At 54.5% G+C, this 21465-nt stretch overlaps 49 non-coding genes across 49 annotated transcripts; 39 read left to right on the top strand and 10 right to left on the bottom strand.

The window, feature by feature from the left end:
• Positions 1 to 193: 193 nt before the first annotated feature.
• On the top strand, positions 194 to 266 carry Trnam-cau (transfer RNA methionine (anticodon CAU)). Its single transcript has one exon. It is a non-coding gene; the product is annotated as a tRNA-Met (tRNA).
• A 296-nt stretch (positions 267 to 562) lies between these two features.
• On the top strand, positions 563 to 634 carry Trnae-uuc (transfer RNA glutamic acid (anticodon UUC)). Its single transcript has one exon. It is a non-coding gene; the product is annotated as a tRNA-Glu (tRNA).
• A 198-nt stretch (positions 635 to 832) lies between these two features.
• On the top strand, positions 833 to 906 carry Trnai-aau (transfer RNA isoleucine (anticodon AAU)). Its single transcript has one exon. It is a non-coding gene; the product is annotated as a tRNA-Ile (tRNA).
• Positions 907 to 1497: 591 nt separating this feature from the next.
• On the bottom strand, positions 1498 to 1569 carry Trnag-ucc (transfer RNA glycine (anticodon UCC)). The gene has a single exon. It is a non-coding gene; the product is annotated as a tRNA-Gly (tRNA).
• A 341-nt stretch (positions 1570 to 1910) lies between these two features.
• On the top strand, positions 1911 to 1981 carry Trnag-gcc (transfer RNA glycine (anticodon GCC)). The gene has a single exon. It is a non-coding gene; the product is annotated as a tRNA-Gly (tRNA).
• Positions 1982 to 2362: 381 nt separating this feature from the next.
• Trnam-cau (transfer RNA methionine (anticodon CAU)) lies at positions 2363 to 2435 on the top strand. Its single transcript has one exon. It is a non-coding gene; the product is annotated as a tRNA-Met (tRNA).
• Positions 2436 to 2731: 296 nt separating this feature from the next.
• On the top strand, positions 2732 to 2803 carry Trnae-uuc (transfer RNA glutamic acid (anticodon UUC)). Its single transcript has one exon. It is a non-coding gene; the product is annotated as a tRNA-Glu (tRNA).
• A 198-nt stretch (positions 2804 to 3001) lies between these two features.
• Trnai-aau (transfer RNA isoleucine (anticodon AAU)) lies at positions 3002 to 3075 on the top strand. The gene has a single exon. It is a non-coding gene; the product is annotated as a tRNA-Ile (tRNA).
• A 601-nt stretch (positions 3076 to 3676) lies between these two features.
• On the bottom strand, positions 3677 to 3748 carry Trnag-ucc (transfer RNA glycine (anticodon UCC)). Its single transcript has one exon. It is a non-coding gene; the product is annotated as a tRNA-Gly (tRNA).
• A 341-nt stretch (positions 3749 to 4089) lies between these two features.
• On the top strand, positions 4090 to 4160 carry Trnag-gcc (transfer RNA glycine (anticodon GCC)). Its single transcript has one exon. It is a non-coding gene; the product is annotated as a tRNA-Gly (tRNA).
• A 381-nt stretch (positions 4161 to 4541) lies between these two features.
• Trnam-cau (transfer RNA methionine (anticodon CAU)) lies at positions 4542 to 4614 on the top strand. Its single transcript has one exon. It is a non-coding gene; the product is annotated as a tRNA-Met (tRNA).
• Positions 4615 to 4910: 296 nt separating this feature from the next.
• On the top strand, positions 4911 to 4982 carry Trnae-uuc (transfer RNA glutamic acid (anticodon UUC)). The gene has a single exon. It is a non-coding gene; the product is annotated as a tRNA-Glu (tRNA).
• A 198-nt stretch (positions 4983 to 5180) lies between these two features.
• Trnai-aau (transfer RNA isoleucine (anticodon AAU)) lies at positions 5181 to 5254 on the top strand. Its single transcript has one exon. It is a non-coding gene; the product is annotated as a tRNA-Ile (tRNA).
• Positions 5255 to 5855: 601 nt separating this feature from the next.
• On the bottom strand, positions 5856 to 5927 carry Trnag-ucc (transfer RNA glycine (anticodon UCC)). The gene has a single exon. It is a non-coding gene; the product is annotated as a tRNA-Gly (tRNA).
• Positions 5928 to 6268: 341 nt separating this feature from the next.
• On the top strand, positions 6269 to 6339 carry Trnag-gcc (transfer RNA glycine (anticodon GCC)). The gene has a single exon. It is a non-coding gene; the product is annotated as a tRNA-Gly (tRNA).
• Positions 6340 to 6720: 381 nt separating this feature from the next.
• Positions 6721 to 6793, top strand: Trnam-cau (transfer RNA methionine (anticodon CAU)). The gene has a single exon. It is a non-coding gene; the product is annotated as a tRNA-Met (tRNA).
• A 296-nt stretch (positions 6794 to 7089) lies between these two features.
• Trnae-uuc (transfer RNA glutamic acid (anticodon UUC)) lies at positions 7090 to 7161 on the top strand. Its single transcript has one exon. It is a non-coding gene; the product is annotated as a tRNA-Glu (tRNA).
• Positions 7162 to 7359: 198 nt separating this feature from the next.
• On the top strand, positions 7360 to 7433 carry Trnai-aau (transfer RNA isoleucine (anticodon AAU)). The gene has a single exon. It is a non-coding gene; the product is annotated as a tRNA-Ile (tRNA).
• A 601-nt stretch (positions 7434 to 8034) lies between these two features.
• Positions 8035 to 8106, bottom strand: Trnag-ucc (transfer RNA glycine (anticodon UCC)). The gene has a single exon. It is a non-coding gene; the product is annotated as a tRNA-Gly (tRNA).
• A 341-nt stretch (positions 8107 to 8447) lies between these two features.
• On the top strand, positions 8448 to 8518 carry Trnag-gcc (transfer RNA glycine (anticodon GCC)). Its single transcript has one exon. It is a non-coding gene; the product is annotated as a tRNA-Gly (tRNA).
• A 381-nt stretch (positions 8519 to 8899) lies between these two features.
• Trnam-cau (transfer RNA methionine (anticodon CAU)) lies at positions 8900 to 8972 on the top strand. Its single transcript has one exon. It is a non-coding gene; the product is annotated as a tRNA-Met (tRNA).
• A 296-nt stretch (positions 8973 to 9268) lies between these two features.
• Trnae-uuc (transfer RNA glutamic acid (anticodon UUC)) lies at positions 9269 to 9340 on the top strand. The gene has a single exon. It is a non-coding gene; the product is annotated as a tRNA-Glu (tRNA).
• A 198-nt stretch (positions 9341 to 9538) lies between these two features.
• Positions 9539 to 9612, top strand: Trnai-aau (transfer RNA isoleucine (anticodon AAU)). Its single transcript has one exon. It is a non-coding gene; the product is annotated as a tRNA-Ile (tRNA).
• A 601-nt stretch (positions 9613 to 10213) lies between these two features.
• Trnag-ucc (transfer RNA glycine (anticodon UCC)) lies at positions 10214 to 10285 on the bottom strand. Its single transcript has one exon. It is a non-coding gene; the product is annotated as a tRNA-Gly (tRNA).
• Positions 10286 to 10626: 341 nt separating this feature from the next.
• On the top strand, positions 10627 to 10697 carry Trnag-gcc (transfer RNA glycine (anticodon GCC)). The gene has a single exon. It is a non-coding gene; the product is annotated as a tRNA-Gly (tRNA).
• A 381-nt stretch (positions 10698 to 11078) lies between these two features.
• On the top strand, positions 11079 to 11151 carry Trnam-cau (transfer RNA methionine (anticodon CAU)). The gene has a single exon. It is a non-coding gene; the product is annotated as a tRNA-Met (tRNA).
• Positions 11152 to 11447: 296 nt separating this feature from the next.
• Trnae-uuc (transfer RNA glutamic acid (anticodon UUC)) lies at positions 11448 to 11519 on the top strand. Its single transcript has one exon. It is a non-coding gene; the product is annotated as a tRNA-Glu (tRNA).
• A 198-nt stretch (positions 11520 to 11717) lies between these two features.
• On the top strand, positions 11718 to 11791 carry Trnai-aau (transfer RNA isoleucine (anticodon AAU)). Its single transcript has one exon. It is a non-coding gene; the product is annotated as a tRNA-Ile (tRNA).
• Positions 11792 to 12392: 601 nt separating this feature from the next.
• Trnag-ucc (transfer RNA glycine (anticodon UCC)) lies at positions 12393 to 12464 on the bottom strand. The gene has a single exon. It is a non-coding gene; the product is annotated as a tRNA-Gly (tRNA).
• Positions 12465 to 12805: 341 nt separating this feature from the next.
• Trnag-gcc (transfer RNA glycine (anticodon GCC)) lies at positions 12806 to 12876 on the top strand. Its single transcript has one exon. It is a non-coding gene; the product is annotated as a tRNA-Gly (tRNA).
• A 381-nt stretch (positions 12877 to 13257) lies between these two features.
• Positions 13258 to 13330, top strand: Trnam-cau (transfer RNA methionine (anticodon CAU)). The gene has a single exon. It is a non-coding gene; the product is annotated as a tRNA-Met (tRNA).
• Positions 13331 to 13626: 296 nt separating this feature from the next.
• Trnae-uuc (transfer RNA glutamic acid (anticodon UUC)) lies at positions 13627 to 13698 on the top strand. The gene has a single exon. It is a non-coding gene; the product is annotated as a tRNA-Glu (tRNA).
• A 198-nt stretch (positions 13699 to 13896) lies between these two features.
• On the top strand, positions 13897 to 13970 carry Trnai-aau (transfer RNA isoleucine (anticodon AAU)). Its single transcript has one exon. It is a non-coding gene; the product is annotated as a tRNA-Ile (tRNA).
• Positions 13971 to 14571: 601 nt separating this feature from the next.
• Positions 14572 to 14643, bottom strand: Trnag-ucc (transfer RNA glycine (anticodon UCC)). Its single transcript has one exon. It is a non-coding gene; the product is annotated as a tRNA-Gly (tRNA).
• Positions 14644 to 14984: 341 nt separating this feature from the next.
• Positions 14985 to 15055, top strand: Trnag-gcc (transfer RNA glycine (anticodon GCC)). The gene has a single exon. It is a non-coding gene; the product is annotated as a tRNA-Gly (tRNA).
• A 381-nt stretch (positions 15056 to 15436) lies between these two features.
• Trnam-cau (transfer RNA methionine (anticodon CAU)) lies at positions 15437 to 15509 on the top strand. Its single transcript has one exon. It is a non-coding gene; the product is annotated as a tRNA-Met (tRNA).
• Positions 15510 to 15805: 296 nt separating this feature from the next.
• On the top strand, positions 15806 to 15877 carry Trnae-uuc (transfer RNA glutamic acid (anticodon UUC)). The gene has a single exon. It is a non-coding gene; the product is annotated as a tRNA-Glu (tRNA).
• A 198-nt stretch (positions 15878 to 16075) lies between these two features.
• Positions 16076 to 16149, top strand: Trnai-aau (transfer RNA isoleucine (anticodon AAU)). Its single transcript has one exon. It is a non-coding gene; the product is annotated as a tRNA-Ile (tRNA).
• A 601-nt stretch (positions 16150 to 16750) lies between these two features.
• Trnag-ucc (transfer RNA glycine (anticodon UCC)) lies at positions 16751 to 16822 on the bottom strand. Its single transcript has one exon. It is a non-coding gene; the product is annotated as a tRNA-Gly (tRNA).
• A 341-nt stretch (positions 16823 to 17163) lies between these two features.
• On the top strand, positions 17164 to 17234 carry Trnag-gcc (transfer RNA glycine (anticodon GCC)). The gene has a single exon. It is a non-coding gene; the product is annotated as a tRNA-Gly (tRNA).
• Positions 17235 to 17615: 381 nt separating this feature from the next.
• Positions 17616 to 17688, top strand: Trnam-cau (transfer RNA methionine (anticodon CAU)). The gene has a single exon. It is a non-coding gene; the product is annotated as a tRNA-Met (tRNA).
• A 296-nt stretch (positions 17689 to 17984) lies between these two features.
• On the top strand, positions 17985 to 18056 carry Trnae-uuc (transfer RNA glutamic acid (anticodon UUC)). The gene has a single exon. It is a non-coding gene; the product is annotated as a tRNA-Glu (tRNA).
• Positions 18057 to 18254: 198 nt separating this feature from the next.
• Positions 18255 to 18328, top strand: Trnai-aau (transfer RNA isoleucine (anticodon AAU)). The gene has a single exon. It is a non-coding gene; the product is annotated as a tRNA-Ile (tRNA).
• A 601-nt stretch (positions 18329 to 18929) lies between these two features.
• Positions 18930 to 19001, bottom strand: Trnag-ucc (transfer RNA glycine (anticodon UCC)). The gene has a single exon. It is a non-coding gene; the product is annotated as a tRNA-Gly (tRNA).
• A 341-nt stretch (positions 19002 to 19342) lies between these two features.
• On the top strand, positions 19343 to 19413 carry Trnag-gcc (transfer RNA glycine (anticodon GCC)). Its single transcript has one exon. It is a non-coding gene; the product is annotated as a tRNA-Gly (tRNA).
• Positions 19414 to 19794: 381 nt separating this feature from the next.
• Positions 19795 to 19867, top strand: Trnam-cau (transfer RNA methionine (anticodon CAU)). The gene has a single exon. It is a non-coding gene; the product is annotated as a tRNA-Met (tRNA).
• A 296-nt stretch (positions 19868 to 20163) lies between these two features.
• Positions 20164 to 20235, top strand: Trnae-uuc (transfer RNA glutamic acid (anticodon UUC)). Its single transcript has one exon. It is a non-coding gene; the product is annotated as a tRNA-Glu (tRNA).
• A 198-nt stretch (positions 20236 to 20433) lies between these two features.
• Trnai-aau (transfer RNA isoleucine (anticodon AAU)) lies at positions 20434 to 20507 on the top strand. Its single transcript has one exon. It is a non-coding gene; the product is annotated as a tRNA-Ile (tRNA).
• A 601-nt stretch (positions 20508 to 21108) lies between these two features.
• On the bottom strand, positions 21109 to 21180 carry Trnag-ucc (transfer RNA glycine (anticodon UCC)). The gene has a single exon. It is a non-coding gene; the product is annotated as a tRNA-Gly (tRNA).
• Between the last annotated feature and the right edge of the window lie 285 nt (positions 21181 to 21465).

The following is a 21465-nucleotide window of genomic DNA, read 5'->3' as shown; positions in this document are numbered from 1 at the left end:
GTGCCTCCGAGGCACTGAACTTTAACGACAAGGAGTGCTGCCTATCGTTGCAAAAGCTGCAGCAACACCGCAATCAACTGGGCCGGCAATGCACGTGTAGCAAACAGAACACGTTATCCAGGAAGTACAGTGTCTTCACGTCTAACATTGGGTGTGGTACTTACCCAGCTTCCAGGACAAACGCTTCACCGGTGCCTCGGTAGCGCAGTAGGCAGCGCGTAAGTCTCATAATCTTAAGGTCGTGAGTTCGATCCTCACCCGGGGCATTTAATTTTCTGTGACCGATGGTGGTGCTGTTGCTAGGACCCCAATTTATTTCTTGTTTGTTATCCACAACGCTTCAGCGGGAAAATGTTTACTTCCTGTTATTGCTACTTACAGCTTCCCTTTTCCTCTTCTCCCAGCAGAGCATGAAGCCAAAAGCATTGCTCTGAGACGTTTGAGGTGCGCGCCTTGCCAGTCAGCATGCGCAAAGATGCTCGCAAAGAGAGATGGGCGCCGACGCGGGAATCGGCACGAAATGGGCCAAGGGGCCGTCCGAACCGTCGAAGAAATGCACACATCCGGTGTGGTCTAGTGGCTAGGATACCTGGCTTTCACCCAGGAGGCCCGGGTTCGATTCCCGGTACCGGAACGGAATTTTTTCCACACTAATCGTGACGAGTTTGAGCTGTCAGAGCTGCCGTTTCCCGTCCTGCGAGCAATATAGCTACTGCTTCGTGACAGTCAGCAGGATATAGACGAGGGAAGCAGACACACGACTGCCATAGAAATGGTGTATGGCTTCATGCCACACGGTTCCAGCGTAGGGCTGAGCAACTGCATCTGTGGAGGCCCGTTAGCTCAGTTGGTTAGAGCGTCGTGCTAATAACGCGAAGGTCGTGGGTTCGATCCCCCCACGGGCCACTACGCTTTTACTACTACGAAAAGGCAGCGCCGATTTCAGCTGGCGAGTGTGATGACCAAAAGATCATCACCCTGCGTGGAAGTTGACAGAGGTTCCGAACCCGACCTGTCGGGAAGCGCTACAGCATTCACTCGCCAATGGCCATAGTGTGCTCAATACACTGGTTCTCAACCGATAAAGAGAAAATGAAAGGAAATGTCCGATTGCCGATGCGTAACAACTTTGGCCCTTGTCAGTACTTGGGCGGGTGAGTGCATCGGAACACAGGGTACTGTTGGCAGTTTTACTTCGTATTTTTCTTTCTCCTTTATTTTCGGAGCCACAGCCCGATTCGGTCATGGAGACGCCACCGTGAAATGAAGGGGCGTGCCGTGTGTCCATCGCCTCGCCTCGCCTCTCCTTACCTCTCTCAGTCGTTTCTCGTGCTTGTTGTTTTGATATAGGCCGATTTGAGAGCGTCAGCTCTCGCGTCAGCCGAGCAAAGTCGAGACACACTACAGGCTGGTCTGCAGCGAGTAACAGGGAGGGGAAAAAAACATTAATTTCAAGGCGCGTGGCAAAAGTACTCAAACGCGAAATTAAATGCCTGCTGCGGTGGCCGGGAATCGAACCCGGATCAACTGCTTGGAAGGCAACTATGCTGACCATTACACCACCACCGCACAAGCGAGCGCCCCGGCGCCGCACTGTGTCGGCTTCCCGCCTGTCGGCAGCGGCCGAAGGTGGTGGTACCTGGCAGGCGCATTTCGAGGTAGGCTAGGGGAGCACATCCAGACGCATTCGGACAGCATATCCGCGCACATTTCGCATCCTTTGGCAAGAGTCGGCTCCGGCGACGCAAGAGTACCCAGAGGATCGCGTTCTGGCGGCGATTTTAAGCAGTACAGTGCAGGGTTCAGCGTCTGCAGCATCTTCTCGACAGAATGCTATGGCGCTTGACGACAGTCCCACTTTCCCTCAAGACAACTGCTCGGGAAGCAGCGCGAAGTTGCTACCGCCCGGAGCATCGGTGGTTCAGTGGTAGAATGCTCGCCTGCCACGCGGGCGGCCCGGGTTCGATTCCCGGCCGATGCATCATTTTGCTTTTCCCGCGGTAATGCTGCCGTGTGGCTTGCGCGCTTTACATGCACGATCCACAAGAATGTATAGCTGGATTCCTTTGAGAAGAACCGAGAACGCAGCACTAGCGGGTCCCCACTGGGACGCTCGCATCATGTTCTACAGACTAGCGTCGGCCTGGCCTCACAAGTTGCTGTGTCCAGGTGCCTCCGAGGCACTGAACTTTAACGACAAGGAGTGCTGCCTATCGTTGCAAAAGCTGCAGCAACACCGCAATCAACTGGGCCGGCAATGCACGTGTAGCAAACAGAACACGTTATCCAGGAAGTACAGTGTCTTCACGTCTAACATTGGGTGTGGTACTTACCCAGCTTCCAGGACAAACGCTTCACCGGTGCCTCGGTAGCGCAGTAGGCAGCGCGTAAGTCTCATAATCTTAAGGTCGTGAGTTCGATCCTCACCCGGGGCATTTAATTTTCTGTGACCGATGGTGGTGCTGTTGCTAGGACCCCAATTTATTTCTTGTTTGTTATCCACAACGCTTCAGCGGGAAAATGTTTACTTCCTGTTATTGCTACTTACAGCTTCCCTTTTCCTCTTCTCCCAGCAGAGCATGAAGCCAAAAGCATTGCTCTGAGACGTTTGAGGTGCGCGCCTTGCCAGTCAGCATGCGCAAAGATGCTCGCAAAGAGAGATGGGCGCCGACGCGGGAATCGGCACGAAATGGGCCAAGGGGCCGTCCGAACCGTCGAAGAAATGCACACATCCGGTGTGGTCTAGTGGCTAGGATACCTGGCTTTCACCCAGGAGGCCCGGGTTCGATTCCCGGTACCGGAACGGAATTTTTTCCACACTAATCGTGACGAGTTTGAGCTGTCAGAGCTGCCGTTTCCCGTCCTGCGAGCAATATAGCTACTGCTTCGTGACAGTCAGCAGGATATAGACGAGGGAAGCAGACACACGACTGCCATAGAAATGGTGTATGGCTTCATGCCACACGGTTCCAGCGTAGGGCTGAGCAACTGCATCTGTCGAGGCCCGTTAGCTCAGTTGGTTAGAGCGTCGTGCTAATAACGCGAAGGTCGTGGGTTCGATCCCCCCACGGGCCACTACGCTTTTACTACTACGAAAAGGCAGCGCCGATTTCAGCTGGCGAGTGTGATGACCAAAAGATCATCACCCTGCGTGGAAGTTGACAGAGGTTCCGAACCCGACCTGTCGGGAAGCGCTACAGCATTCACTCGCCAATGGCCATAGTGTGCTCAATACACTGGTTCTCAACCGATAAAGAGAAAATGAAAGGAAATGTCCGATTGCCGATGCGTAACAACTTTGGCCCTTGTCAGTACTTGGGCGGGTGAGTGCATCGGAACACAGGGTACTGTTGGCAGTTTTACTTCGTATTTTTCTTTCTCCTTTATTTTCGGAGCCACAGCCCGATTCGGTCATGGAGACGCCACCGTGAAATGAAGGGGCGTGCCGTGTGTCCATCGCCTCGCCTCGCCTCTCCTTACCTCTCTCAGTCGTTTCTCGTGCTTGTTGTTTTGATATAGGCCGATTTGAGAGCGTCAGCTCTCGCGTCAGCCGAGCAAAGTCGAGACAAGTCGAGACACACTACAGGCTGGTCTGCAGCGAGTAACAGGGAGGGGAAAAAAACATTAATTTCAAGGCGCGTGGCAAAAGTACTCAAACGCGAAATTAAAAGCCTGCTGCGGTGGCCGGGAATCGAACCCGGATCAACTGCTTGGAAGGCAACTATGCTGACCATTACACCACCACCGCACAAGCGAGGGCCCCGGCGCCGCACTGTGTCGGCTTCCCGCCTGTCGGCAGCGGCCGAAGGTGGTGGTACCTGGCAGGCGCATTTCGAGGTAGGCTAGGGGAGCACATCCAGACGCATTCGGACAGCATATCCGCGCACATTTCGCATCCTTTGGCAAGAGTCGGCTCCGGCGACGCAAGAGTACCCAGAGGATCGCGTTCTGGCGGCGATTTTAAGCAGTACAGTGCAGGGTTCAGCGTCTGCAGCATCTTCTCGACAGAATGCTATGGCGCTTGACGACAGTCCCACTTTCCCTCAAGACAACTGCTCGGGAAGCAGCGCGAAGTTGCTACCGCCCGGAGCATCGGTGGTTCAGTGGTAGAATGCTCGCCTGCCACGCGGGCGGCCCGGGTTCGATTCCCGGCCGATGCATCATTTTGCTTTTCCCGCGGTAATGCTGCCGTGTGGCTTGCGCGCTTTACATGCACGATCCACAAGAATGTATAGCTGGATTCCTTTGAGAAGAACCGAGAACGCAGCACTAGCGGGTCCCCACTGGGACGCTCGCATCATGTTCTACAGACTAGCGTCGGCCTGGCCTCACAAGTTGCTGTGTCCAGGTGCCTCCGAGGCACTGAACTTTAACGACAAGGAGTGCTGCCTATCGTTGCAAAAGCTGCAGCAACACCGCAATCAACTGGGCCGGCAATGCACGTGTAGCAAACAGAACACGTTATCCAGGAAGTACAGTGTCTTCACGTCTAACATTGGGTGTGGTACTTACCCAGCTTCCAGGACAAACGCTTCACCGGTGCCTCGGTAGCGCAGTAGGCAGCGCGTAAGTCTCATAATCTTAAGGTCGTGAGTTCGATCCTCACCCGGGGCATTTAATTTTCTGTGACCGATGGTGGTGCTGTTGCTAGGACCCCAATTTATTTCTTGTTTGTTATCCACAACGCTTCAGCGGGAAAATGTTTACTTCCTGTTATTGCTACTTACAGCTTCCCTTTTCCTCTTCTCCCAGCAGAGCATGAAGCCAAAAGCATTGCTCTGAGACGTTTGAGGTGCGCGCCTTGCCAGTCAGCATGCGCAAAGATGCTCGCAAAGAGAGATGGGCGCCGACGCGGGAATCGGCACGAAATGGGCCAAGGGGCCGTCCGAACCGTCGAAGAAATGCACACATCCGGTGTGGTCTAGTGGCTAGGATACCTGGCTTTCACCCAGGAGGCCCGGGTTCGATTCCCGGTACCGGAACGGAATTTTTTCCACACTAATCGTGACGAGTTTGAGCTGTCAGAGCTGCCGTTTCCCGTCCTGCGAGCAATATAGCTACTGCTTCGTGACAGTCAGCAGGATATAGACGAGGGAAGCAGACACACGACTGCCATAGAAATGGTGTATGGCTTCATGCCACACGGTTCCAGCGTAGGGCTGAGCAACTGCATCTGTGGAGGCCCGTTAGCTCAGTTGGTTAGAGCGTCGTGCTAATAACGCGAAGGTCGTGGGTTCGATCCCCCCACGGGCCACTACGCTTTTACTACTACGAAAAGGCAGCGCCGATTTCAGCTGGCGAGTGTGATGACCAAAAGATCATCACCCTGCGTGGAAGTTGACAGAGGTTCCGAACCCGACCTGTCGGGAAGCGCTACAGCATTCACTCGCCAATGGCCATAGTGTGCTCAATACACTGGTTCTCAACCGATAAAGAGAAAATGAAAGGAAATGTCCGATTGCCGATGCGTAACAACTTTGGCCCTTGTCAGTACTTGGGCGGGTGAGTGCATCGGAACACAGGGTACTGTTGGCAGTTTTACTTCGTATTTTTCTTTCTCCTTTATTTTCGGAGCCACAGCCCGATTCGGTCATGGAGACGCCACCGTGAAATGAAGGGGCGTGCCGTGTGTCCATCGCCTCGCCTCGCCTCTCCTTACCTCTCTCAGTCGTTTCTCGTGCTTGTTGTTTTGATATAGGCCGATTTGAGAGCGTCAGCTCTCGCGTCAGCCGAGCAAAGTCGAGACAAGTCGAGACACACTACAGGCTGGTCTGCAGCGAGTAACAGGGAGGGGAAAAAAACATTAATTTCAAGGCGCGTGGCAAAAGTACTCAAACGCGAAATTAAAAGCCTGCTGCGGTGGCCGGGAATCGAACCCGGATCAACTGCTTGGAAGGCAACTATGCTGACCATTACACCACCACCGCACAAGCGAGGGCCCCGGCGCCGCACTGTGTCGGCTTCCCGCCTGTCGGCAGCGGCCGAAGGTGGTGGTACCTGGCAGGCGCATTTCGAGGTAGGCTAGGGGAGCACATCCAGACGCATTCGGACAGCATATCCGCGCACATTTCGCATCCTTTGGCAAGAGTCGGCTCCGGCGACGCAAGAGTACCCAGAGGATCGCGTTCTGGCGGCGATTTTAAGCAGTACAGTGCAGGGTTCAGCGTCTGCAGCATCTTCTCGACAGAATGCTATGGCGCTTGACGACAGTCCCACTTTCCCTCAAGACAACTGCTCGGGAAGCAGCGCGAAGTTGCTACCGCCCGGAGCATCGGTGGTTCAGTGGTAGAATGCTCGCCTGCCACGCGGGCGGCCCGGGTTCGATTCCCGGCCGATGCATCATTTTGCTTTTCCCGCGGTAATGCTGCCGTGTGGCTTGCGCGCTTTACATGCACGATCCACAAGAATGTATAGCTGGATTCCTTTGAGAAGAACCGAGAACGCAGCACTAGCGGGTCCCCACTGGGACGCTCGCATCATGTTCTACAGACTAGCGTCGGCCTGGCCTCACAAGTTGCTGTGTCCAGGTGCCTCCGAGGCACTGAACTTTAACGACAAGGAGTGCTGCCTATCGTTGCAAAAGCTGCAGCAACACCGCAATCAACTGGGCCGGCAATGCACGTGTAGCAAACAGAACACGTTATCCAGGAAGTACAGTGTCTTCACGTCTAACATTGGGTGTGGTACTTACCCAGCTTCCAGGACAAACGCTTCACCGGTGCCTCGGTAGCGCAGTAGGCAGCGCGTAAGTCTCATAATCTTAAGGTCGTGAGTTCGATCCTCACCCGGGGCATTTAATTTTCTGTGACCGATGGTGGTGCTGTTGCTAGGACCCCAATTTATTTCTTGTTTGTTATCCACAACGCTTCAGCGGGAAAATGTTTACTTCCTGTTATTGCTACTTACAGCTTCCCTTTTCCTCTTCTCCCAGCAGAGCATGAAGCCAAAAGCATTGCTCTGAGACGTTTGAGGTGCGCGCCTTGCCAGTCAGCATGCGCAAAGATGCTCGCAAAGAGAGATGGGCGCCGACGCGGGAATCGGCACGAAATGGGCCAAGGGGCCGTCCGAACCGTCGAAGAAATGCACACATCCGGTGTGGTCTAGTGGCTAGGATACCTGGCTTTCACCCAGGAGGCCCGGGTTCGATTCCCGGTACCGGAACGGAATTTTTTCCACACTAATCGTGACGAGTTTGAGCTGTCAGAGCTGCCGTTTCCCGTCCTGCGAGCAATATAGCTACTGCTTCGTGACAGTCAGCAGGATATAGACGAGGGAAGCAGACACACGACTGCCATAGAAATGGTGTATGGCTTCATGCCACACGGTTCCAGCGTAGGGCTGAGCAACTGCATCTGTCGAGGCCCGTTAGCTCAGTTGGTTAGAGCGTCGTGCTAATAACGCGAAGGTCGTGGGTTCGATCCCCCCACGGGCCACTACGCTTTTACTACTACGAAAAGGCAGCGCCGATTTCAGCTGGCGAGTGTGATGACCAAAAGATCATCACCCTGCGTGGAAGTTGACAGAGGTTCCGAACCCGACCTGTCGGGAAGCGCTACAGCATTCACTCGCCAATGGCCATAGTGTGCTCAATACACTGGTTCTCAACCGATAAAGAGAAAATGAAAGGAAATGTCCGATTGCCGATGCGTAACAACTTTGGCCCTTGTCAGTACTTGGGCGGGTGAGTGCATCGGAACACAGGGTACTGTTGGCAGTTTTACTTCGTATTTTTCTTTCTCCTTTATTTTCGGAGCCACAGCCCGATTCGGTCATGGAGACGCCACCGTGAAATGAAGGGGCGTGCCGTGTGTCCATCGCCTCGCCTCGCCTCTCCTTACCTCTCTCAGTCGTTTCTCGTGCTTGTTGTTTTGATATAGGCCGATTTGAGAGCGTCAGCTCTCGCGTCAGCCGAGCAAAGTCGAGACAAGTCGAGACACACTACAGGCTGGTCTGCAGCGAGTAACAGGGAGGGGAAAAAAACATTAATTTCAAGGCGCGTGGCAAAAGTACTCAAACGCGAAATTAAAAGCCTGCTGCGGTGGCCGGGAATCAAACCCGGATCAACTGCTTGGAAGGCAACTATGCTGACCATTACACCACCACCGCACAAGCGAGGGCCCCGGCGCCGCACTGTGTCGGCTTCCCGCCTGTCGGCAGCGGCCGAAGGTGGTGGTACCTGGCAGGCGCATTTCGAGGTAGGCTAGGGGAGCACATCCAGACGCATTCGGACAGCATATCCGCGCACATTTCGCATCCTTTGGCAAGAGTCGGCTCCGGCGACGCAAGAGTACCCAGAGGATCGCGTTCTGGCGGCGATTTTAAGCAGTACAGTGCAGGGTTCAGCGTCTGCAGCATCTTCTCGACAGAATGCTATGGCGCTTGACGACAGTCCCACTTTCCCTCAAGACAACTGCTCGGGAAGCAGCGCGAAGTTGCTACCGCCCGGAGCATCGGTGGTTCAGTGGTAGAATGCTCGCCTGCCACGCGGGCGGCCCGGGTTCGATTCCCGGCCGATGCATCATTTTGCTTTTCCCGCGGTAATGCTGCCGTGTGGCTTGCGCGCTTTACATGCACGATCCACAAGAATGTATAGCTGGATTCCTTTGAGAAGAACCGAGAACGCAGCACTAGCGGGTCCCCACTGGGACGCTCGCATCATGTTCTACAGACTAGCGTCGGCCTGGCCTCACAAGTTGCTGTGTCCAGGTGCCTCCGAGGCACTGAACTTTAACGACAAGGAGTGCTGCCTATCGTTGCAAAAGCTGCAGCAACACCGCAATCAACTGGGCCGGCAATGCACGTGTAGCAAACAGAACACGTTATCCAGGAAGTACAGTGTCTTCACGTCTAACATTGGGTGTGGTACTTACCCAGCTTCCAGGACAAACGCTTCACCGGTGCCTCGGTAGCGCAGTAGGCAGCGCGTAAGTCTCATAATCTTAAGGTCGTGAGTTCGATCCTCACCCGGGGCATTTAATTTTCTGTGACCGATGGTGGTGCTGTTGCTAGGACCCCAATTTATTTCTTGTTTGTTATCCACAACGCTTCAGCGGGAAAATGTTTACTTCCTGTTATTGCTACTTACAGCTTCCCTTTTCCTCTTCTCCCAGCAGAGCATGAAGCCAAAAGCATTGCTCTGAGACGTTTGAGGTGCGCGCCTTGCCAGTCAGCATGCGCAAAGATGCTCGCAAAGAGAGATGGGCGCCGACGCGGGAATCGGCACGAAATGGGCCAAGGGGCCGTCCGAACCGTCGAAGAAATGCACACATCCGGTGTGGTCTAGTGGCTAGGATACCTGGCTTTCACCCAGGAGGCCCGGGTTCGATTCCCGGTACCGGAACGGAATTTTTTCCACACTAATCGTGACGAGTTTGAGCTGTCAGAGCTGCCGTTTCCCGTCCTGCGAGCAATATAGCTACTGCTTCGTGACAGTCAGCAGGATATAGACGAGGGAAGCAGACACACGACTGCCATAGAAATGGTGTATGGCTTCATGCCACACGGTTCCAGCGTAGGGCTGAGCAACTGCATCTGTCGAGGCCCGTTAGCTCAGTTGGTTAGAGCGTCGTGCTAATAACGCGAAGGTCGTGGGTTCGATCCCCCCACGGGCCACTACGCTTTTACTACTACGAAAAGGCAGCGCCGATTTCAGCTGGCGAGTGTGATGACCAAAAGATCATCACCCTGCGTGGAAGTTGACAGAGGTTCCGAACCCGACCTGTCGGGAAGCGCTACAGCATTCACTCGCCAATGGCCATAGTGTGCTCAATACACTGGTTCTCAACCGATAAAGAGAAAATGAAAGGAAATGTCCGATTGCCGATGCGTAACAACTTTGGCCCTTGTCAGTACTTGGGCGGGTGAGTGCATCGGAACACAGGGTACTGTTGGCAGTTTTACTTCGTATTTTTCTTTCTCCTTTATTTTCGGAGCCACAGCCCGATTCGGTCATGGAGACGCCACCGTGAAATGAAGGGGCGTGCCGTGTGTCCATCGCCTCGCCTCGCCTCTCCTTACCTCTCTCAGTCGTTTCTCGTGCTTGTTGTTTTGATATAGGCCGATTTGAGAGCGTCAGCTCTCGCGTCAGCCGAGCAAAGTCGAGACAAGTCGAGACACACTACAGGCTGGTCTGCAGCGAGTAACAGGGAGGGGAAAAAAACATTAATTTCAAGGCGCGTGGCAAAAGTACTCAAACGCGAAATTAAAAGCCTGCTGCGGTGGCCGGGAATCGAACCCGGATCAACTGCTTGGAAGGCAACTATGCTGACCATTACACCACCACCGCACAAGCGAGCGCCCCGGCGCCGCACTGTGTCGGCTTCCCGCCTGTCGGCAGCGGCCGAAGGTGGTGGTACCTGGCAGGCGCATTTCGAGGTAGGCTAGGGGAGCACATCCAGACGCATTCGGACAGCATATCCGCGCACATTTCGCATCCTTTGGCAAGAGTCGGCTCCGGCGACGCAAGAGTACCCAGAGGATCGCGTTCTGGCGGCGATTTTAAGCAGTACAGTGCAGGGTTCAGCGTCTGCAGCATCTTCTCGACAGAATGCTATGGCGCTTGACGACAGTCCCACTTTCCCTCAAGACAACTGCTCGGGAAGCAGCGCGAAGTTGCTACCGCCCGGAGCATCGGTGGTTCAGTGGTAGAATGCTCGCCTGCCACGCGGGCGGCCCGGGTTCGATTCCCGGCCGATGCATCATTTTGCTTTTCCCGCGGTAATGCTGCCGTGTGGCTTGCGCGCTTTACATGCACGATCCACAAGAATGTATAGCTGGATTCCTTTGAGAAGAACCGAGAACGCAGCACTAGCGGGTCCCCACTGGGACGCTCGCATCATGTTCTACAGACTAGCGTCGGCCTGGCCTCACAAGTTGCTGTGTCCAGGTGCCTCCGAGGCACTGAACTTTAACGACAAGGAGTGCTGCCTATCGTTGCAAAAGCTGCAGCAACACCGCAATCAACTGGGCCGGCAATGCACGTGTAGCAAACAGAACACGTTATCCAGGAAGTACAGTGTCTTCACGTCTAACATTGGGTGTGGTACTTACCCAGCTTCCAGGACAAACGCTTCACCGGTGCCTCGGTAGCGCAGTAGGCAGCGCGTAAGTCTCATAATCTTAAGGTCGTGAGTTCGATCCTCACCCGGGGCATTTAATTTTCTGTGACCGATGGTGGTGCTGTTGCTAGGACCCCAATTTATTTCTTGTTTGTTATCCACAACGCTTCAGCGGGAAAATGTTTACTTCCTGTTATTGCTACTTACAGCTTCCCTTTTCCTCTTCTCCCAGCAGAGCATGAAGCCAAAAGCATTGCTCTGAGACGTTTGAGGTGCGCGCCTTGCCAGTCAGCATGCGCAAAGATGCTCGCAAAGAGAGATGGGCGCCGACGCGGGAATCGGCACGAAATGGGCCAAGGGGCCGTCCGAACCGTCGAAGAAATGCACACATCCGGTGTGGTCTAGTGGCTAGGATACCTGGCTTTCACCCAGGAGGCCCGGGTTCGATTCCCGGTACCGGAACGGAATTTTTTCCACACTAATCGTGACGAGTTTGAGCTGTCAGAGCTGCCGTTTCCCGTCCTGCGAGCAATATAGCTACTGCTTCGTGACAGTCAGCAGGATATAGACGAGGGAAGCAGACACACGACTGCCATAGAAATGGTGTATGGCTTCATGCCACACGGTTCCAGCGTAGGGCTGAGCAACTGCATCTGTCGAGGCCCGTTAGCTCAGTTGGTTAGAGCGTCGTGCTAATAACGCGAAGGTCGTGGGTTCGATCCCCCCACGGGCCACTACGCTTTTACTACTACGAAAAGGCAGCGCCGATTTCAGCTGGCGAGTGTGATGACCAAAAGATCATCACCCTGCGTGGAAGTTGACAGAGGTTCCGAACCCGACCTGTCGGGAAGCGCTACAGCATTCACTCGCCAATGGCCATAGTGTGCTCAATACACTGGTTCTCAACCGATAAAGAGAAAATGAAAGGAAATGTCCGATTGCCGATGCGTAACAACTTTGGCCCTTGTCAGTACTTGGGCGGGTGAGTGCATCGGAACACAGGGTACTGTTGGCAGTTTTACTTCGTATTTTTCTTTCTCCTTTATTTTCGGAGCCACAGCCCGATTCGGTCATGGAGACGCCACCGTGAAATGAAGGGGCGTGCCGTGTGTCCATCGCCTCGCCTCGCCTCTCCTTACCTCTCTCAGTCGTTTCTCGTGCTTGTTGTTTTGATATAGGCCGATTTGAGAGCGTCAGCTCTCGCGTCAGCCGAGCAAAGTCGAGACAAGTCGAGACACACTACAGGCTGGTCTGCAGCGAGTAACAGGGAGGGGAAAAAAACATTAATTTCAAGGCGCGTGGCAAAAGTACTCAAACGCGAAATTAAAAGCCTGCTGCGGTGGCCGGGAATCGAACCCGGATCAACTGCTTGGAAGGCAACTATGCTGACCATTACACCACCACCGCACAAGCGAGCGCCCCGGCGCCGCACTGTGTCGGCTTCCCGCCTGTCGGCAGCGGCCGAAGGTGGTGGTACCTGGCAGGCGCATTTCGAGGTAGGCTAGGGGAGCACATCCAGACGCATTCGGACAGCATATCCGCGCACATTTCGCATCCTTTGGCAAGAGTCGGCTCCGGCGACGCAAGAGTACCCAGAGGATCGCGTTCTGGCGGCGATTTTAAGCAGTACAGTGCAGGGTTCAGCGTCTGCAGCATCTTCTCGACAGAATGCTATGGCGCTTGACGACAGTCCCACTTTCCCTCAAGACAACTGCTCGGGAAGCAGCGCGAAGTTGCTACCGCCCGGAGCATCGGTGGTTCAGTGGTAGAATGCTCGCCTGCCACGCGGGCGGCCCGGGTTCGATTCCCGGCCGATGCATCATTTTGCTTTTCCCGCGGTAATGCTGCCGTGTGGCTTGCGCGCTTTACATGCACGATCCACAAGAATGTATAGCTGGATTCCTTTGAGAAGAACCGAGAACGCAGCACTAGCGGGTCCCCACTGGGACGCTCGCATCATGTTCTACAGACTAGCGTCGGCCTGGCCTCACAAGTTGCTGTGTCCAGGTGCCTCCGAGGCACTGAACTTTAACGACAAGGAGTGCTGCCTATCGTTGCAAAAGCTGCAGCAACACCGCAATCAACTGGGCCGGCAATGCACGTGTAGCAAACAGAACACGTTATCCAGGAAGTACAGTGTCTTCACGTCTAACATTGGGTGTGGTACTTACCCAGCTTCCAGGACAAACGCTTCACCGGTGCCTCGGTAGCGCAGTAGGCAGCGCGTAAGTCTCATAATCTTAAGGTCGTGAGTTCGATCCTCACCCGGGGCATTTAATTTTCTGTGACCGATGGTGGTGCTGTTGCTAGGACCCCAATTTATTTCTTGTTTGTTATCCACAACGCTTCAGCGGGAAAATGTTTACTTCCTGTTATTGCTACTTACAGCTTCCCTTTTCCTCTTCTCCCAGCAGAGCATGAAGCCAAAAGCATTGCTCTGAGACGTTTGAGGTGCGCGCCTTGCCAGTCAGCATGCGCAAAGATGCTCGCAAAGAGAGATGGGCGCCGACGCGGGAATCGGCACGAAATGGGCCAAGGGGCCGTCCGAACCGTCGAAGAAATGCACACATCCGGTGTGGTCTAGTGGCTAGGATACCTGGCTTTCACCCAGGAGGCCCGGGTTCGATTCCCGGTACCGGAACGGAATTTTTTCCACACTAATCGTGACGAGTTTGAGCTGTCAGAGCTGCCGTTTCCCGTCCTGCGAGCAATATAGCTACTGCTTCGTGACAGTCAGCAGGATATAGACGAGGGAAGCAGACACACGACTGCCATAGAAATGGTGTATGGCTTCATGCCACACGGTTCCAGCGTAGGGCTGAGCAACTGCATCTGTCGAGGCCCGTTAGCTCAGTTGGTTAGAGCGTCGTGCTAATAACGCGAAGGTCGTGGGTTCGATCCCCCCACGGGCCACTACGCTTTTACTACTACGAAAAGGCAGCGCCGATTTCAGCTGGCGAGTGTGATGACCAAAAGATCATCACCCTGCGTGGAAGTTGACAGAGGTTCCGAACCCGACCTGTCGGGAAGCGCTACAGCATTCACTCGCCAATGGCCATAGTGTGCTCAATACACTGGTTCTCAACCGATAAAGAGAAAATGAAAGGAAATGTCCGATTGCCGATGCGTAACAACTTTGGCCCTTGTCAGTACTTGGGCGGGTGAGTGCATCGGAACACAGGGTACTGTTGGCAGTTTTACTTCGTATTTTTCTTTCTCCTTTATTTTCGGAGCCACAGCCCGATTCGGTCATGGAGACGCCACCGTGAAATGAAGGGGCGTGCCGTGTGTCCATCGCCTCGCCTCGCCTCTCCTTACCTCTCTCAGTCGTTTCTCGTGCTTGTTGTTTTGATATAGGCCGATTTGAGAGCGTCAGCTCTCGCGTCAGCCGAGCAAAGTCGAGACAAGTCGAGACACACTACAGGCTGGTCTGCAGCGAGTAACAGGGAGGGGAAAAAAACATTAATTTCAAGGCGCGTGGCAAAAGTACTCAAACGCGAAATTAAAAGCCTGCTGCGGTGGCCGGGAATCGAACCCGGATCAACTGCTTGGAAGGCAACTATGCTGACCATTACACCACCACCGCACAAGCGAGCGCCCCGGCGCCGCACTGTGTCGGCTTCCCGCCTGTCGGCAGCGGCCGAAGGTGGTGGTACCTGGCAGGCGCATTTCGAGGTAGGCTAGGGGAGCACATCCAGACGCATTCGGACAGCATATCCGCGCACATTTCGCATCCTTTGGCAAGAGTCGGCTCCGGCGACGCAAGAGTACCCAGAGGATCGCGTTCTGGCGGCGATTTTAAGCAGTACAGTGCAGGGTTCAGCGTCTGCAGCATCTTCTCGACAGAATGCTATGGCGCTTGACGACAGTCCCACTTTCCCTCAAGACAACTGCTCGGGAAGCAGCGCGAAGTTGCTACCGCCCGGAGCATCGGTGGTTCAGTGGTAGAATGCTCGCCTGCCACGCGGGCGGCCCGGGTTCGATTCCCGGCCGATGCATCATTTTGCTTTTCCCGCGGTAATGCTGCCGTGTGGCTTGCGCGCTTTACATGCACGATCCACAAGAATGTATAGCTGGATTCCTTTGAGAAGAACCGAGAACGCAGCACTAGCGGGTCCCCACTGGGACGCTCGCATCATGTTCTACAGACTAGCGTCGGCCTGGCCTCACAAGTTGCTGTGTCCAGGTGCCTCCGAGGCACTGAACTTTAACGACAAGGAGTGCTGCCTATCGTTGCAAAAGCTGCAGCAACACCGCAATCAACTGGGCCGGCAATGCACGTGTAGCAAACAGAACACGTTATCCAGGAAGTACAGTGTCTTCACGTCTAACATTGGGTGTGGTACTTACCCAGCTTCCAGGACAAACGCTTCACCGGTGCCTCGGTAGCGCAGTAGGCAGCGCGTAAGTCTCATAATCTTAAGGTCGTGAGTTCGATCCTCACCCGGGGCATTTAATTTTCTGTGACCGATGGTGGTGCTGTTGCTAGGACCCCAATTTATTTCTTGTTTGTTATCCACAACGCTTCAGCGGGAAAATGTTTACTTCCTGTTATTGCTACTTACAGCTTCCCTTTTCCTCTTCTCCCAGCAGAGCATGAAGCCAAAAGCATTGCTCTGAGACGTTTGAGGTGCGCGCCTTGCCAGTCAGCATGCGCAAAGATGCTCGCAAAGAGAGATGGGCGCCGACGCGGGAATCGGCACGAAATGGGCCAAGGGGCCGTCCGAACCGTCGAAGAAATGCACACATCCGGTGTGGTCTAGTGGCTAGGATACCTGGCTTTCACCCAGGAGGCCCGGGTTCGATTCCCGGTACCGGAACGGAATTTTTTCCACACTAATCGTGACGAGTTTGAGCTGTCAGAGCTGCCGTTTCCCGTCCTGCGAGCAATATAGCTACTGCTTCGTGACAGTCAGCAGGATATAGACGAGGGAAGCAGACACACGACTGCCATAGAAATGGTGTATGGCTTTATGCCACACGGTTCCAGCGTAGGGCTGAGCAACTGCATCTGTCGAGGCCCGTTAGCTCAGTTGGTTAGAGCGTCGTGCTAATAACGCGAAGGTCGTGGGTTCGATCCCCCCACGGGCCACTACGCTTTTACTACTACGAAAAGGCAGCGCCGATTTCAGCTGGCGAGTGTGATGACCAAAAGATCATCACCCTGCGTGGAAGTTGACAGAGGTTCCGAACCCGACCTGTCGGGAAGCGCTACAGCATTCACTCGCCAATGGCCATAGTGTGCTCAATACACTGGTTCTCAACCGATAAAGAGAAAATGAAAGGAAATGTCCGATTGCCGATGCGTAACAACTTTGGCCCTTGTCAGTACTTGGGCGGGTGAGTGCATCGGAACACAGGGTACTGTTGGCAGTTTTACTTCGTATTTTTCTTTCTCCTTTATTTTCGGAGCCACAGCCCGATTCGGTCATGGAGACGCCACCGTGAAATGAAGGGGCGTGCCGTGTGTCCATCGCCTCGCCTCGCCTCTCCTTACCTCTCTCAGTCGTTTCTCGTGCTTGTTGTTTTGATATAGGCCGATTTGAGAGCGTCAGCTCTCGCGTCAGCCGAGCAAAGTCGAGACAAGTCGAGACACACTACAGGCTGGTCTGCAGCGAGTAACAGGGAGGGGAAAAAAACATTAATTTCAAGGCGCGTGGCAAAAGTACTCAAACGCGAAATTAAAAGCCTGCTGCGGTGGCCGGGAATCGAACCCGGATCAACTGCTTGGAAGGCAACTATGCTGACCATTACACCACCACCGCACAAGCGAGCGCCCCGGCGCCGCACTGTGTCGGCTTCCCGCCTGTCGGCAGCGGCCGAAGGTGGTGGTACCTGGCAGGCGCATTTCGAGGTAGGCTAGGGGAGCACATCCAGACGCATTCGGACAGCATATCCGCGCACATTTCGCATCCTTTGGCAAGAGTCGGCTCCGGCGACGCAAGAGTACCCAGAGGATCGCGTTCTGGCGGCGATTTTAAGCAGTACAGTGCAGGGTTCAGCGTCTGCAGCATCTTCTCGACAGAATGCTATGGCGCTTGACGACAGTCCCACTTTCCCTCAAGACAACTGCTCGGGAAGCAGCGCGAAGTTGCTACCGCCCGGAGCATCGGTGGTTCAGTGGTAGAATGCTCGCCTGCCACGCGGGCGGCCCGGGTTCGATTCCCGGCCGATGCATCATTTTGCTTTTCCCGCGGTAATGCTGCCGTGTGGCTTGCGCGCTTTACATGCACGATCCACAAGAATGTATAGCTGGATTCCTTTGAGAAGAACCGAGAACGCAGCACTAGCGGGTCCCCACTGGGACGCTCGCATCATGTTCTACAGACTAGCGTCGGCCTGGCCTCACAAGTTGCTGTGTCCAGGTGCCTCCGAGGCACTGAACTTTAACGACAAGGAGTGCTGCCTATCGTTGCAAAAGCTGCAGCAACACCGCAATCAACTGGGCCGGCAATGCACGTGTAGCAAACAGAACACGTTATCCAGGAAGTACAGTGTCTTCACGTCTAACATTGGGTGTGGTACTTACCCAGCTTCCAGGACAAACGCTTCACCGGTGCCTCGGTAGCGCAGTAGGCAGCGCGTAAGTCTCATAATCTTAAGGTCGTGAGTTCGATCCTCACCCGGGGCATTTAATTTTCTGTGACCGATGGTGGTGCTGTTGCTAGGACCCCAATTTATTTCTTGTTTGTTATCCACAACGCTTCAGCGGGAAAATGTTTACTTCCTGTTATTGCTACTTACAGCTTCCCTTTTCCTCTTCTCCCAGCAGAGCATGAAGCCAAAAGCATTGCTCTGAGACGTTTGAGGTGCGCGCCTTGCCAGTCAGCATGCGCAAAGATGCTCGCAAAGAGAGATGGGCGCCGACGCGGGAATCGGCACGAAATGGGCCAAGGGGCCGTCCGAACCGTCGAAGAAATGCACACATCCGGTGTGGTCTAGTGGCTAGGATACCTGGCTTTCACCCAGGAGGCCCGGGTTCGATTCCCGGTACCGGAACGGAATTTTTTCCACACTAATCGTGACGAGTTTGAGCTGTCAGAGCTGCCGTTTCCCGTCCTGCGAGCAATATAGCTACTGCTTCGTGACAGTCAGCAGGATATAGACGAGGGAAGCAGACACACGACTGCCATAGAAATGGTGTATGGCTTCATGCCACACGGTTCCAGCGTAGGGCTGAGCAACTGCATCTGTGGAGGCCCGTTAGCTCAGTTGGTTAGAGCGTCGTGCTAATAACGCGAAGGTCGTGGGTTCGATCCCCCCACGGGCCACTACGCTTTTACTACTACGAAAAGGCAGCGCCGATTTCAGCTGGCGAGTGTGATGACCAAAAGATCATCACCCTGCGTGGAAGTTGACAGAGGTTCCGAACCCGACCTGTCGGGAAGCGCTACAGCATTCACTCGCCAATGGCCATAGTGTGCTCAATACACTGGTTCTCAACCGATAAAGAGAAAATGAAAGGAAATGTCCGATTGCCGATGCGTAACAACTTTGGCCCTTGTCAGTACTTGGGCGGGTGAGTGCATCGGAACACAGGGTACTGTTGGCAGTTTTACTTCGTATTTTTCTTTCTCCTTTATTTTCGGAGCCACAGCCCGATTCGGTCATGGAGACGCCACCGTGAAATGAAGGGGCGTGCCGTGTGTCCATCGCCTCGCCTCGCCTCTCCTTACCTCTCTCAGTCGTTTCTCGTGCTTGTTGTTTTGATATAGGCCGATTTGAGAGCGTCAGCTCTCGCGTCAGCCGAGCAAAGTCGAGACAAGTCGAGACACACTACAGGCTGGTCTGCAGCGAGTAACAGGGAGGGGAAAAAAACATTAATTTCAAGGCGCGTGGCAAAAGTACTCAAACGCGAAATTAAAAGCCTGCTGCGGTGGCCGGGAATCGAACCCGGATCAACTGCTTGGAAGGCAACTATGCTGACCATTACACCACCACCGCACAAGCGAGCGCCCCGGCGCCGCACTGTGTCGGCTTCCCGCCTGTCGGCAGCGGCCGAAGGTGGTGGTACCTGGCAGGCGCATTTCGAGGTAGGCTAGGGGAGCACATCCAGACGCATTCGGACAGCATATCCGCGCACATTTCGCATCCTTTGGCAAGAGTCGGCTCCGGCGACGCAAGAGTACCCAGAGGATCGCGTTCTGGCGGCGATTTTAAGCAGTACAGTGCAGGGTTCAGCGTCTGCAGCATCTTCTCGACAGAATGCTATGGCGCTTGACGACAGTCCCACTTTCCCTCAAGACAACTGCTCGGGAAGCAGCGCGAAGTTGCTACCGCCCGGAGCATCGGTGGTTCAGTGGTAGAATGCTCGCCTGCCACGCGGGCGGCCCGGGTTCGATTCCCGGCCGATGCATCATTTTGCTTTTCCCGCGGTAATGCTGCCGTGTGGCTTGCGCGCTTTACATGCACGATCCACAAGAATGTATAGCTGGATTCCTTTGAGAAGAACCGAGAACGCAGCACTAGCGGGTCCCCACTGGGACGCTCGCATCATGTTCTACAGACTAGCGTCGGCCTGGCCTCACAAGTTGCTGTGTCCAGGTGCCTCCGAGGCACTGAACTTTAACGACAAGGAGTGCTGCCTATCGTTGCAAAAGCTGCAGCAACACCGCAATCAACTGGGCCGGCAATGCACGTGTAGCAAACAGAACACGTTATCCAGGAAGTACAGTGTCTTCACGTCTAACATTGGGTGTGGTACTTACCCAGCTTCCAGGACAAACGCTTCACCGGTGCCTCGGTAGCGCAGTAGGCAGCGCGTAAGTCTCATAATCTTAAGGTCGTGAGTTCGATCCTCACCCGGGGCATTTAATTTTCTGTGACCGATGGTGGTGCTGTTGCTAGGACCCCAATTTATTTCTTGTTTGTTATCCACAACGCTTCAGCGGGAAAATGTTTACTTCCTGTTATTGCTACTTACAGCTTCCCTTTTCCTCTTCTCCCAGCAGAGCATGAAGCCAAAAGCATTGCTCTGAGACGTTTGAGGTGCGCGCCTTGCCAGTCAGCATGCGCAAAGATGCTCGCAAAGAGAGATGGGCGCCGACGCGGGAATCGGCACGAAATGGGCCAAGGGGCCGTCCGAACCGTCGAAGAAATGCACACATCCGGTGTGGTCTAGTGGCTAGGATACCTGGCTTTCACCCAGGAGGCCCGGGTTCGATTCCCGGTACCGGAACGGAATTTTTTCCACACTAATCGTGACGAGTTTGAGCTGTCAGAGCTGCCGTTTCCCGTCCTGCGAGCAATATAGCTACTGCTTCGTGACAGTCAGCAGGATATAGACGAGGGAAGCAGACACACGACTGCCATAGAAATGGTGTATGGCTTCATGCCACACGGTTCCAGCGTAGGGCTGAGCAACTGCATCTGTCGAGGCCCGTTAGCTCAGTTGGTTAGAGCGTCGTGCTAATAACGCGAAGGTCGTGGGTTCGATCCCCCCACGGGCCACTACGCTTTTACTACTACGAAAAGGCAGCGCCGATTTCAGCTGGCGAGTGTGATGACCAAAAGATCATCACCCTGCGTGGAAGTTGACAGAGGTTCCGAACCCGACCTGTCGGGAAGCGCTACAGCATTCACTCGCCAATGGCCATAGTGTGCTCAATACACTGGTTCTCAACCGATAAAGAGAAAATGAAAGGAAATGTCCGATTGCCGATGCGTAACAACTTTGGCCCTTGTCAGTACTTGGGCGGGTGAGTGCATCGGAACACAGGGTACTGTTGGCAGTTTTACTTCGTATTTTTCTTTCTCCTTTATTTTCGGAGCCACAGCCCGATTCGGTCATGGAGACGCCACCGTGAAATGAAGGGGCGTGCCGTGTGTCCATCGCCTCGCCTCGCCTCTCCTTACCTCTCTCAGTCGTTTCTCGTGCTTGTTGTTTTGATATAGGCCGATTTGAGAGCGTCAGCTCTCGCGTCAGCCGAGCAAAGTCGAGACAAGTCGAGACACACTACAGGCTGGTCTGCAGCGAGTAACAGGGAGGGGAAAAAAACATTAATTTCAAGGCGCGTGGCAAAAGTACTCAAACGCGAAATTAAAAGCCTGCTGCGGTGGCCGGGAATCGAACCCGGATCAACTGCTTGGAAGGCAACTATGCTGACCATTACACCACCACCGCACAAGCGAGCGCCCCGGCGCCGCACTGTGTCGGCTTCCCGCCTGTCGGCAGCGGCCGAAGGTGGTGGTACCTGGCAGGCGCATTTCGAGGTAGGCTAGGGGAGCACATCCAGACGCATTCGGACAGCATATCCGCGCACATTTCGCATCCTTTGGCAAGAGTCGGCTCCGGCGACGCAAGAGTACCCAGAGGATCGCGTTCTGGCGGCGATTTTAAGCAGTACAGTGCAGGGTTCAGCGTCTGCAGCATCTTCTCGACAGAATGCTATGGCGCTTGACGACAGTC

The sequence above is a fragment of the Schistocerca gregaria genome, chromosome 2 (genome assembly GCF_023897955.1).
Source record: "Schistocerca gregaria isolate iqSchGreg1 chromosome 2, iqSchGreg1.2, whole genome shotgun sequence".
Lineage (NCBI taxonomy): Eukaryota > Metazoa > Arthropoda > Insecta > Orthoptera > Acrididae > Schistocerca > Schistocerca gregaria.
The sequence above is the reverse complement of the archived record's forward strand: the minus strand, read 5'-3'. Positions and strand labels throughout refer to the sequence as shown.